The 13,767-nt window shown below is 38.9% G+C and overlaps 1 pseudogene; it reads left to right on the plus strand.

Annotated features, from left to right (window-relative positions):
- Nucleotides 1-13,474, plus strand: part of LOC113063083 (ryanodine receptor 3-like) — a 30,642-nt pseudogene extending 17,168 nt beyond the window's left edge.
- Nucleotides 13,475-13,767: the final 293 nt, after the last annotated feature.

Consider the following 13,767-nt stretch of genomic DNA (forward strand, 5'->3'; position numbering starts at 1 on the left):
GAAAGGGAGCCAATTCTTAAATTCTGAATTTAGCCTAGCCCTGGGTAGAGAAGCATGGTTTGAGTGAGAGGATGATTGCAGTGTTAGAGTGTGTTCGTGCATCATCAACAGCTGTCACAGAAAACAATGTCTATAAAATTAGACTTTTGATTATAGTTATAGGAAAAAAGCTGAAGTTAGAAAAAAAAAATGTTGATTGTGGGAAATGCTGTTTTTATAACTTCAATGGCTCTTCCTGCAGAAAACTCACATGACTGTGGTAGAGGAAGAAGAGGAAGAAGAAGCTGAAGTTCAGCCGGACCCTCTTCATCAGCTCATCCTTCACTTCAGTCACAATGCTCTGACAGAAAGAAGGTGACGTTTTCATATATAAGTACATAGATGTAAATACTTACTATTAAAAGGGGTCATGTGATGTTATTTCAACTTTTCCTTTCTCTTGGAGTGTCACATGCTCATATAAAGAAGATCTGCATAAAGAAGATCTGTGAAGTGAAATCTTCCTAAAATGCCTCATTGAAAACACGCCCTCTACGTCACGAGGGAAGATTTGCATAATTCCGCCCAAATGTTCATGCAAAGAAAGAAGGCGTAACTTTAATTCTCGCTGTTGCCGCCGCCGCCATGTTGTGAAGTTCCTTTGTGTTTCCTTGTGCCTTCCGATAGAGGACAAAACTAGAAATCAGTGGTTAAGTTGTATTTACAACACTGTTCCAGAAGAGTTCAACACAAATATTCAGATGTGTTTATGGAGGAGTTTTGAGCAATGTAAAGTAGCGCTTGTTGTTTGTTGTTTCTCCAATCACAAATGCAGACATGGTTTTATATTTATGTGGCACGATGAAAACAACGCAATATGTAAAAAGACAGTATAAGTCAGCGGTTCTCAATTCCAGTCCTCGCGCCCCCCTGCTCTGCACATTTTGTATGTTTCTCTTATCGCTTCAGATGTTTGTTCTATTCGAACAGAAGTGCCCTGCGAAGTGGACATCACAGGATATTCTGCCATGATTCCACTCCGAAGTGAAGTTTGCGAGACATGAATTAAATTGTATTTATTTACAGAGTTAAATGATGTCACACTTGTCCATGTGTGAAGATGTTGCGCAGCGCAAATCCATGAATGAATGTTCCGAAGTGAAGTAAACTAAACTAACTAAAACAAAAGATTTCCCCTGCTCCGGGAATAGAGAGCAATGAACACTGTGTAGGGACCATGTCAATGGGAACACAGTTCATGCACGGAGTGCACTTATAACTAGCTGATTATCTGAATCAAGTGTGTTAACAAAGAGCTGGGGGATGCGAGGACTGGAATTGAGAACCGCTGGTATTGTCATTATAATCTGTGATTATGTCCCCACTGAATGCAACAAATGCCTCGTTTGTAATGGGTTTTATTTGTTTTGTCTTGTCGTGCTGGGACACATATCACAGTATGGTTAGGGCGTAACATTTCCGTCATGCTTGAGACATTCGGCAAATCACAGTGCACTGGATAGCTGGCCAATCAGAGCACACCTCTGTTTTTTAGAACTATCTATTTTTATTAATTTTTTTAGTTTCCTAGAAGAGGATCCACTCTACATTGCTTACGCTGATATGATGGCAAAGGTCAGTGTTGTATTTAATGAAATGAATCCTTAATTTATATCAGTCCTCCTTAATTTGTATTGTAAATATTTTAAAGAGTTTCAATGCAATAATATAATTTATAGAGCTGTGCTGAGAATGAGGAAGAGGAAGAGGAGGGAAAAGAAAAAACGTTCGAGGTACGAAATTCCTGGATTTGAATTAAAGTAGCAAAAAAAAAAATGTTAATAAAAAATCATGCATATGATGGACTTTCATGGACTGTAAGCAGTTTAAATTTCAACACTTTGTTGTATCATCGTATTACAGGAAAAAGAAATGGAGAAGCAGAAGATTCTTTACCAGCAGGCCAGACTTCACGCCAGAGGGGCTGCTGAGATGGTGCTACAGATGATCAGTGCCAGTAAAGGTACACATCTGTATTTCTGCCCCCTTCTGCTCTCTCTAAAATCTTAATGGGATTTCCTAAAGCAGCATTTGTTTGATTGCAGGCCGACTTGGTCCCATGGTTACTGGCACCCTTAAACTGGGCATTTCTATCCTAAATGGAGGCAACGTTCTTGTCCAGCAGGTAAAGAGCTTGCCTGGCTAGATGTTAGTTGTGTCCCCTAGTAAAAGTAATCTTGGTAAATGTGTGTTAATGCTGTATATTTTAGAAAATGCTGGATTATTTGAAGGAAAAACGAGATGCTGGCTTCTTTAAAAGTTTATCTGGACTAATGATGTCATGCAGGTGCGTGTGAACGTATTCTTGTACTTATCAGTTTTGCCCTACAGTGATTATTAATTTGGAATAATTTTATAAATTCTGTATCTCTGGCAGTGTGCTGGATTTAAATGCGTTTGAAAGGCAAAATAAGGCAGAGAGTCTTGGGATGGTGACTGAAGAGGGGTCAAGTAAGCCAATAAGCTTTATTCTTCTCTATCTGCACTTTTAATGTGAACTGTTTTGATAACAGGACATGCATTTGATTTCTCCTGCTATTATACTACAAAACAGCCAAGTTTTGTGTTTGTATACTATGTATATGCAGAGTATATTTGCTTCTTTTTAGTATGTACAGCATTGGCAATGGCATCAGTTCTGGTCCTTCCTTTGGCTAGCTGGCAAATGCTGCACCCTAATAACCTGTCAAGTGCACTGTTATTGTGTACGTGGATTCACTGCAACATGTGGAAGTTGCAGTATTCTCCTCATGCAGTGCCAAATGTCTATGGGATGCCATTAACATTAAATGCTTTATTGTCCAGTAATTAAAGGACTTCATCTTCAAAGGTGAAATGAAGGAACACATTGGTGTGATGATGCTATGCACAACAACTTTAGACAAAGCAATGCAATAATTGGCACGCTCCTCATTAATGCGAAACAATGTAAAATATCTAAAGATAAATATATGAATATTGTTGCTGAAGTTATTTCTGACAGGGGTGATGTAAATGTTTTAGTTTTTTTCTTCTTCATTGTTTGGTTTTTGCCTGGGGCTTAATTTTTTACCCCGAATTCTGTAATCTGTCCAGATATTTAGATTTTTCTCAGTAGATTATATTACTGTTACACAGTAATGTGAATAATTCCATCCATAATTCCATTTTTTCTATTATTAAAATTAAATTAACAGAGTGAAACAAAAACTTCTATATATTATTATTAAAAAAATTTAAGTATTTTGTTTTTATCATTAGTTTTATACAACTGAGGACATTTTTATACAACTTTATATAAAATCTAATTTCATTTTTTTAATCTTTTGATTTTGGGGTGAAATCCAACCCAGATGTTTACAACCCACATATATTCTTGAAAGGCTTAGTGATATGGCTTAGCCATATTTCTGAATTTGATGGGTCAGATATCATATGAAAGGCAACATAGTTTAAGTATGATACAGAACATAACTAAAACCACTGCACTGGAAATAATACTAACAGCATCTTTAACCACTGATTTTGCAGGATGACCCTATACTCACAACTAAACAAATAAAGCCTTGTTTGATCCCAGTTAATAGTATGACATATATGTGTAACACAGTATGTGGTCCAGCTTTTAATTTCATTATGTATTGCATATAGGCCTTATATTCCATGAAACACATCTGAACTCTGTCTGTCAACATCTGTAACTGCATGTCCATCCTCTCTCTAAAAGTTCAAAGACTCTTCTTTTTTCTTTCTGAAATTCAGTCTTTCTCCATTTGCTTATGTCTGCTCTCTGTTTGTTTTCCATCATTTTATACTGGATTGCAGTCAACATGACAGAGCGGGGTAAATATAGTTTAGCTACTCATTTCGCAATGCTCTACCCTGGCATGTCGCCATTTCTCAAAACTTTCCCCTCTCCCCTGCTATTGGAGATATGAATGCCAACTCTTCAGCGCTGGCTTGTCGAGAGTAATGCATGCTGACACAGAATTAAGACAGAACTAAGAATAAAGCCAGGCTCATTTACCAACCCTAACTTTACTAAACTAGTTCACTAAATGGGAACATTTTGTTTTCCATGTGAACATTATGAATAATCTGTACTCATACATTGTTGAAAAAAAAATGAATACATGTTCGAAGAGGTGTACACTAAGCTAAAGAGTATACCAGAGGTACAAAATGAGCAAAGAGCTTTGCCATGCTGTGAATCTAGGGCTATTTCACAAAGCTGGATTCTTACATCCCTGCTGAAAAATCCAGCATTGCTGGTCACCAGCAAAAGGTATGTTTTGCATGCAGGGACCAGTATGGGATACTGGTTGCTGGTCCCCAACATGGGAAGCAGGTGTGCTGGTGGACCAGCGTAAGGTACAGTATGTTTTGCACGCTGGGACCAGCTTGAAATGCTGGTGGAACCTTATGATCCCAGCAAAACCAAAACTAATCTCATATAGTCTACGCGTTACATATCATGTTTCTTAGTGTGTGCTAGTTAAAGCTGCGGTAGGGAACTTTTGACGCTCTAGCGGTTAATAAACAGAACTGCTTGCGTCTTGCGGAAGAACATCGTAGCCGGAACTACTTATCTCTGTTTAGGTCTATGAAGAATCACAAAGGTACTGGGATACTCCGCCGCGGTACCCCCGAAGCAATCTAAAATAGTCCGAATATAAACACTTATTATAGGTGCACCCTAGTGATTCAGGACAAGCCAAAAACACGGTTTGGAAAATGGTTTGGAAAATGGATTCATTGTGTACTCGCTTATTATATACATTTTTCTACATTTTGAACACAAACAAAGTTACGGACCGCAGCTCTGATTGGTTATTTTTTACCGGGAGCGATGGAGTTATTTTTTTTTACAAAAGTTCCCTACAGCACCTTTAAAGACCAGTTATGTAATGAATTTTAATAAAGTATTTTAAGAAACTAGTATAAGAAGAAGAAAAAAATACATGATGCAGGTTACATATTTAACGGCACAGTAAAACCCTGTGTTAAACAGTGCTTGGTTTTCATATGGTCCCAATCCATAGAGTAAAAGTAACACTGAAGCAGTGTTGCAGTTGGTGTCCATTAAGGTGCCTTCCCACTTGGCCCTTAACTTTGGTCAGTTACTTCTACTTCAGCAGTTGCAGTTGCTATCAATGCTATAATTATTGTCTAAAATATTTCATGCTCCTGACTGCAGTGGCATAACTTTTATTATGTACACATTTTGAAATCATTGACTGACAGCTGTATTTTGACACATGAGTTCTCAAATTAGCTTTAAAGTCTTTAAAAACAGCAATTTCCAATTTTAAACTTTCATTATCAAGAGCTCTTTTTATTGAACAAACAAAATTATATTTATGTATTACAATAAATCATGTTTTAATCTTAGGGTATATGGTTTCCACATCATGAATCAGTTAAATCTAGAAATATGCTAGTAAAAACAATGCTTGACCCTAAAGACGCTGCTGGTATACAGACAACTGACCTACTCACACTCAATCCTGTAAGACCATGCTGGTGAACCAGCTTTACCAGCTCCACTGTGCTGTTCCACCAGCTACACCAGCACTGACCAGCATAAACAAGCCTGGACCAGATTGGAGTTCATGCTGGTTTATGCTGGACTTTTCAGCAGGGATGGCTAACTTTCACAAGTATGGCTTTGAAACAATATGATACAAAAGGTTCTCCTCTTTATGTGTGCAGTATTAAATTATTAAAGTCATATCAAGTATTACTGTAAACTATTTCCAGCATATACTGTACACCATTCTTTTGAAAGTTACCTCGCTAACCCAGCTTCTTGAAATCTCTGTCATTTCTGTGTATTTATTGACAAGGTTTTCATTTTTTCCAGTCAGTTCTTGGGATGCAGTTGCAAGCGTGCAATCTAAAGCTCTTCATCCTAAGTGAAGCAAGCCCCCCAAAAAAGTGCTAGTCACCTGCTTGCTTGAAACCGATGTAAATTTGTCTTTTAGTTTGGCTTTAAATATGCAGCCCAGAAATAATTGCAGTTCTCATGTTTCAAGGTTCGAAAGTCCTACAAAATGATGACTTTACGAAGGATCTATTCAGGTTTTTGCAACTTCTGTGCGAGGGACACAATAATGGTAATACTAGAATTTGTTTTTGATTGTTTTTTATTTCTATTTATTGCTAGCCACTCTTTACTATTTATTGTTTACATTTTAAATTCAACAGATTTCCAAAACTTCTTGCGGACACAGACCGGAAACACTACTACTGTCAACATCATCATTAGCACTGTGGACTACTTGTTACGTCTACAGGTAACACAAACTACATAAAGAGTTTCATATGAAAAAAAAAACTAAAAGACATAGCCTTGAGTCTACTCAACTTCGGTCCTCTGTTATGGCCGTTCTTCTTGTCGCCACCAGGAATCTATAAGTGATTTTTATTGGTATTACTCTGGGAAAGATGTCATGGATGAGGCTGGGCAACTTAACTTCTCCAAAGCTTTGGCAGTAGCCAAACAAATCTTTAACTCGCTCACTGAGTACATTCAGGTAATGCAAATACTCTACACTACTACACTATATTAGAGTTCAGTGAATGTCTGTGCATTTCATAATACAGTGTTTTCTATTTTAGGGCCCTTGTATTGGGAATCAGCAAAGTTTGGCACACAGCAGGTTGTGGGATGCAGTGGTCGGATTCCTGCATGTTTTTGCAAACATGCAAATGAAACTGTCACAGGTAACCAGTCAGGGCACTGGTAATGTGTAGCATCACCAAACGTGATGCCTCTTAACAATAAATGTCATTTATTTCAGGATTCTAGTCAAATCGAGTTATTGAAAGAGCTGATGGATTTGCAGAAAGATATGGTGGTCATGATGTTATCTCTTCTGGAGGGTGAGTTATTTTTTCTTTTCGAACATCATAATGGAACTTGTTAGAGACTAGCAATGTTAAAGCATCAACTGCATGTTACAGGTAATGTGGTGAATGGAACTATCGGTAAGCAGATGGTTGACACATTAGTGGAGTCCTCCAGCAATATGGAAATGATCCTCAAGTTCTTCGACATGTTCCTCAAACTGAAGGACCTCACGACATCTGACAACTTCAAGGAGTACGACCCAGATCACAAAGGCGTTATATCCAAGAAAGAGTTTCATAAGTCTATGGATAGCCAAAAGCAATACACACAGTCTGAGATCGAGTTTCTTCTCTCCTGTGTGGAGGCAGATGAAAACGACATGTTCAACTACAAGGAGTTTGTGGAACGCTTCCATGAACCAGCCAAGGACATCGGCTTCAATGTGGCTGTGCTTCTTACTAACCTATCAGAGCACATGTCTCACGACTCACGCCTGTCCACCTTTTTAGACCTAGCTGAAAGCGTTCTCAGTTACTTTGAGCCTTACCTGGGCCGTATTGAGATCATGGGGGGTGCCAAGAGAATTGAGAGGGTTTACTTTGAGATCAGCGAGTCTAGCAGAACCCAATGGGAAAAGCCTCAGGTCAAAGAGTCCAAACGGCAATTCATCTTTGATGTGGTCAATGAAGGTGGTGAGAGTGAGAAGATGGAGTTATTTGTGAACTTCTGTGAGGACACCATCTTTGAGATGCAGTTGGCCTCTCAGATCTCTGAGCCAGATGCAGCAGAGCAACCTGAGGAGGAGGATGAGGAGGAGTTGCACAGTCTGCTTGAAGGCTTGTCTGAGGAGGAGGATGCATCTCTTGAGTCAGGCTCGGCTTTCATAGCGGCCTGCACCTCTGTGAAGAAGAGCATGTCCGATTTCCGGAAAATGTTGACATTTAAGAGTATGAGGAAACAGTTTAAGAAATTCAAGAAACTGACCATCAGGGAAATGATCACAGGGTTCTTCTCCTTCTTCTGGATGCTCTTCACCGGGTTCTTCAAAGGCATTTTTAGCATAATCTTCGGGTTCTTCCATATTATTTGGTCCTCCATGTTTGGAGGGGGTTTCGTGGAGGGTGCTAAAAACATGAAAGTGACAGATATCTTGGGTAACATGCCTGATCCAACACAGTTTGGGATCCATGGTGATGTACTGGAAGTAGAAAAAAGCGAGAGCAGCGAGTTGGTGGTGTCGTCAGATATGGTGCAGATGACTGGGGCCGGTGCTGAGAAGCTGGAAGCGGATGTGGTCATGGATCTACTTAATCCAGCTGTGAAGAAGGAGGGGAAGCATGGGGCGGAACCTGGTCTGGGTGATGTCTGTGAAGTCCTGACAGAGTCTAGCGCCCCTGTTGAGAAAAAGAAGAGCCAGGTATCTTTAGACCTTAGTCTGCGTACTGTAGATACCACATTGGATTTTATGTGAATGAAAATGTGGCTGTGAGGGATAGACTTGCAATTATGACAATGGCATATAAGGCCCTAGATCACACGTAATTCTCACAAATCAATTATTATTATTTGTGAAAGTGAACTAAGTTTTTGGAAAGATATTTCAACAGCTGAACAGGCATGTTTTATACAACAGTACAATGCATTGAACACCGTGTACATCTATCCTCCATAGCCTTGTTTTCATCTCTTTCAAAACATAAATATGGTTCTTTCCCTCACTATTATTGTAGTATTTGAATCCAACATGTGATACACTGTAGTGTTTCGTGCAATTTGTAAATTTAACAAAGAATGTTGTTGTTGTATTTTCTTACACAGAAAGTAGCAGCAGAGAAGCCAGAATCCGAGCCAGAGAAAGCGGAGTAGGTTGACTAATTAGATGCTGCCTGATCATTTCTTTGCCAAATTATTCTGACACTGCAATGTTTTTCAGCTCTGAGAATCAGGAGAAGGGAGACAAGGCTAAAGAGGAAACTCCTGAGGAACCAGCAGCAGCAAAAGCAGCTCCAAGAGCCAAACGTGGCTCACCAAAGGAAGACTCTCCAGCGTTCATGGCCAGCTTCTTCGCAGGGCTTGAAGTCTACAAAACCAAAATGCTGGTAAGAAAAGCTTCAGTCACATTTTTAGTTCAAACTTGTCCCACAGAAAATGTTGTTAAATTGGCAAAGAAGAAACATTAACATTTACTTCTTTGTAGAACTACCTGGCTCGCAATTTCTACAACCTTCGTTTTCTGGCTCTGTTTGTGGCTTTTGCCATCAACTTCATCCTGCTCTTCTACAAGGTGTTTTAGCATTTTGAATCACCTGTTTGGTTATTTGAATAGTTGCTCTCTAAAACTCATGAATATTGCTGCTCTGAAGGTGACTGGAGAATTCGATGATGAGGAAGAGGGATCCTGGGGCGGTGAAGAGGAGGAAGGTGACGAAGATGATGGAGGAATGGAATACTTCATTCTTCAGGAGAGCACTGGCTACATGGCCCCCACATTAACGTTCTTGGCTGTACTGCACACGATCATCTCGTTACTCTGTGTTGTTGGATATTACTGCCTTAAGGTTTATCCCGACTTCTTTCCTTTGGTTAAACGAATCATGATTAAGAACATGTCAAAGCCAGATGCTGCTCAACAGTGTCCACGTAACCTTGTTTTGTCTTCGCCGTAGGTTCCTTTAGTCGTGTTCAAGCGGGAGAAGGAGATCGCTAGGACGCTTGAGTTTGATGGTTTGTATATTACAGAGCAGCCGTCTGATGATGACATCAAAGGACAGTGGGATCGTTTGGTCATTGCAACTCCGTAAGAAACACTTTAGACAGTTACTTTTATTCAGTCCCTTACTTTACATTTACATTATAGTGTCAGTTAGGGGTGCTCCGATCACGATTGGCCGATCATTATGCGCATCTCGTTAGTAAAGCCAGTTCTCTAATCAGCGGTTAATTCCATCAGGTGCATGATTTCACACAGAGCAGCTGTTACTACACAGAGCCGTTTTTAATAGAGAAGATGCGCAAATCCACTTCATTTTCAGCGTTTTTTGGTGCATCTTCTCAGTTAACAACGGCTCTGTGTAGTAACAGCTGCTCTATGTGAAATCACGCACCTGATGGAATTAACCGCTGATTAGAGAACCGGCTTTACTGACGAGATGCGCATTAACGATCGGCCGATCGTGATCGGAGCACCCCTAGTGTCAGTTTCAAATAATATTATAGTGTAGCAATCAAAAGTACTATATACTGTAATAAAAGTGTACTTTAGCTTCACTTACATCAGTACAACAAGTAGCATCACATAATTACACATTACACTACCGTTGAAAAGTTTGAAAAGTTTTCTTTATCCACATACTGTTCATCAGTATATCATATCCATTGTAATTCAGGACGTAATCAATGAATTAATCCATCGATCCTTCAGAACATCCTTTGAGTACTTAGAAATTTCCTTACCTGTCTTTCAGGTCCTTCCCTAACAATTACTGGGACAAGTTTGTTAAGAGGAAGGTAAGCAGAGTCACACAAAACTTGATGGTGCTTGTATTCATCCGACTGTCTGCATATCCAATTTCAACTTTGCTCTGTAGGTCATCAATAAATATGGTGACTTGTACGGGGCTGAACGCATAGCTGAACTCCTGGGTCTGGATAAGAGTGCTCTGGACTTTGATCCCACTGAAGAAGCTGTGGTAAAGGAAGCCTCCCTGGTGTCCTGGTGAGCTGACAGGACCTGAAAACATTAGGTTTGAAAGAGCATTAAAAGCACCCAGTCATGTTTTGGTTCCAATTGCAGGTTGAGCTCAATTGATACCAAGTACCACATCTGGAAAATGGGGGTGGTGCTGACGGACAACGTGAGTATGGCTCAGATCTGAAACATTAAAAAGGGTATCCTGTATCGGGACAATAACGTTTTGTCTTTCATCTCTAGTCTTACCTCTACCTGATCTGGTACACCACCATGTCTATTTTGGGACATTACAATAACTTCTTCTTTGCCGCTCATTTGCTGGACATTGCCATGGGCTTCAAGACCTTGAGGACCATCCTCTCTTCTGTGACCCACAATGGCAAACAGGTAAGTGTGATCCAGCAGGGGCTGACTGTGGGTACAGCTTTACACCAAGGTACTTCTGACCTGATGGAAATACCTTCTTTGTTTGAACAGCTGGTGTTGACGGTGGGGCTCCTGGCGGTCGTGGTCTACCTGTACACCGTGGTGGCTTTTAACTTCTTCCGCAAGTTCTACAACAAGAGCGAGGATGAGGATGCGCCTGACATGAAGTGTGATGATATGATGACTGTGAGTTTAGTTCTTCATTTTGAAAGGATCCCCGAAGTAAATTTAGTGTGTTTTGTTCATCTGGCTGACCTGTCATCTTAGACTTATACTGACTGAATGCATTATTGCAAAATTTTCATTTTTTAAATGCAGAAATGCACTATTTACCATTTAATATGTCAGGTCATATCAAATGCCAATATGACTGATTGGATTTTTTTTTTTTTGTATACTACCCAAACTGCTTTGCTTGATCATTAAAAACTCACATGAATCCTCAGTGCTACCTGTTCCACATGTACGTGGGTGTGAGAGCTGGCGGTGGCATCGGGGATGAACTCGTGGACCCGGCCGGTGACCCATACGAGCTCTACCGCATTCTGTTTGACATCACCTTCTTCTTCTTCGTCATTGTCATTCTGCTGGCCATCATTCAGGGTACTGCTGTAGTGTGCTGCTTTAAATGCCTGATTAAACTCTTTAAAAGTCACACTGATCTTCAATAGCAACAAAACCACCCAACTGATCATAATCTCACAGTCAATACATGGTACATTCTGAACACCAACATAATGGTGAATGCTTTCATTTTCAAACCAGGTTTGATCATTGATGCCTTCGGTGAGTTGAGAGACCAGCAGGAGCAGGTGAAAGAGGACATGGAGGTGAGTGCTGTCACACGTCTAAAAAAGAGCTCAGTCTGTTCCTGTTTTAACATGTTTTATTCTTGTGTGTAGACGAAATGCTTCATCTGTGGAATTGGAAATGACTACTTCGACACAACCCCGCATGGCTTTGAGACCCATACCTTACAAGAGCACAATCTGGCCAACTATTTGTGAGTAAACACTGTGTATGAAACATTTACACTGTTATAATGCTTCCTTTATCAACTAACATCTGAATATTCAAATATCCTTTTCTAACAGATTCTTCCTGATGTATCTTATCAACAAAGATGAGACCGAATACACTGGTCAGGTAATCTACTAATCCAATTAAAACTAGTGGCTTGTTTATAAAAGCAATATACACTACCTTTGAAAAGTTTGGTTTCTGTGATTTAAAATAGAAATATATATATATATATATATATATATATATATATATATATATATATATATATATTTCTGAAAGAACTCTTCTATGCTGCTTTTATTTGACCAAAAATACTGTAAAAATGGTAAAATCACAGTTCTGCTCATAAGTTTACATACCCCTTGCAGAATGTGCAAAATGTTAAAACCTAAATAAGAGGGACCATGAAATGTGCATGTTATTTTTATTTAGTACTGTCCTGAACAAGGTATTTATTTATTAGATGAATTAATGCTTAAAAAAAACATGCAATTTTCATGATCCAACATGTTTTTTTACATTCTGCAAGGGGTATGTAAACTTATGAGCCGAAAGGTAGTGTAGTGATGTCAAAACTGAATTTACTCGTTTTCACATTCACATGACCCTTCTGAAATCATGCTAATATGCTGATTTGGTGCTTAAGAAACATTTATGTTGAAAGCATTCCTTGATATTTTTGTGGTAAGATTATTTATTTTCTAAGGAATCTTTGATGAATAGAGAGCAAAAGAACAGCATTTTTTTTTTGTCAAATTATAATTGTCTTTAATGTTCAATCAATTTAATGCATCCTTGCTAAATAAAAGTATTAATTTCTTCTTTTTAAAAAAAAATATGACCCCAGACCTTTGTATGTTAGCGTATGCCATTTCATCAATTATATCTTCATATTATCCTTCGATTACAGGAATCGTATGTTTGGAAGATGTATCAGGAGAGGTGCTGGGATTTCTTCCCTGCCGGAGACTGTTTCCGGAAGCAGTACGAGGACCAGCTGGGCTAGAGAAATCACACACTCCAACCTATATGAGCTCCTAATATCCACACAAATTTTAGGACTTTGTACAAGTTGGACACAACATCCTCAACTAGCCCTCATCATAGGCTGCTCACGAATTCATCCAATCAAGAAAAACCTCAATTGTTTCTACAACACAAATGACAGCGACATACTGAGAACTCGTTGTGATCAAGCCAAAAATGTGAACTCAAGTGCAAAAAAAAAAAAAAAAAAAACGTAGCACACATTGCCAAATTAAGACACAAAGCCATGTTCGATTTAAAAAAAAAAAAACATGCAAAATAGCCTCATTTGCTTAACTCACTAATGCACACAAACTTGTGAGATGAGATGTTAACATATTTTCGTTTTTGATGTTGAATGAATGTCTACACACATATGCACAAGAATAGTATCAAGTGAGTGCCAAATAAAATTTATGCCTGTTTGATAAAAAAAATAAAATATAAAGAGACTATGAAGAATGTGCAATGCCTTTAAAGATGGTAATCTGACTGGTGGAAAGAGAATATAATGATCATCTGCTTCAGTCCGCTAGCTGTTTCTCATGCAGAAAAGTGCCTTATGAAAAGAGACTATGCAAACAGTTTGTTCCTGCTTGTATGTTTTGCTAGTTTGCATTTTACTTTAGACTATCATTGACTGTCTCATCTGGATTAGTAGTTTTGTAGCTTCAGTTGATGTTTGCTCATAAGTAAAGATTACACTGCCTTTTAAATATTTGGTTTAGGT

This window comes from Carassius auratus, chromosome 45 (genome assembly GCF_003368295.1).
Source record: "Carassius auratus strain Wakin chromosome 45, ASM336829v1, whole genome shotgun sequence".
Classification (NCBI taxonomy): Eukaryota; Metazoa; Chordata; class Actinopteri; order Cypriniformes; family Cyprinidae; genus Carassius; species Carassius auratus.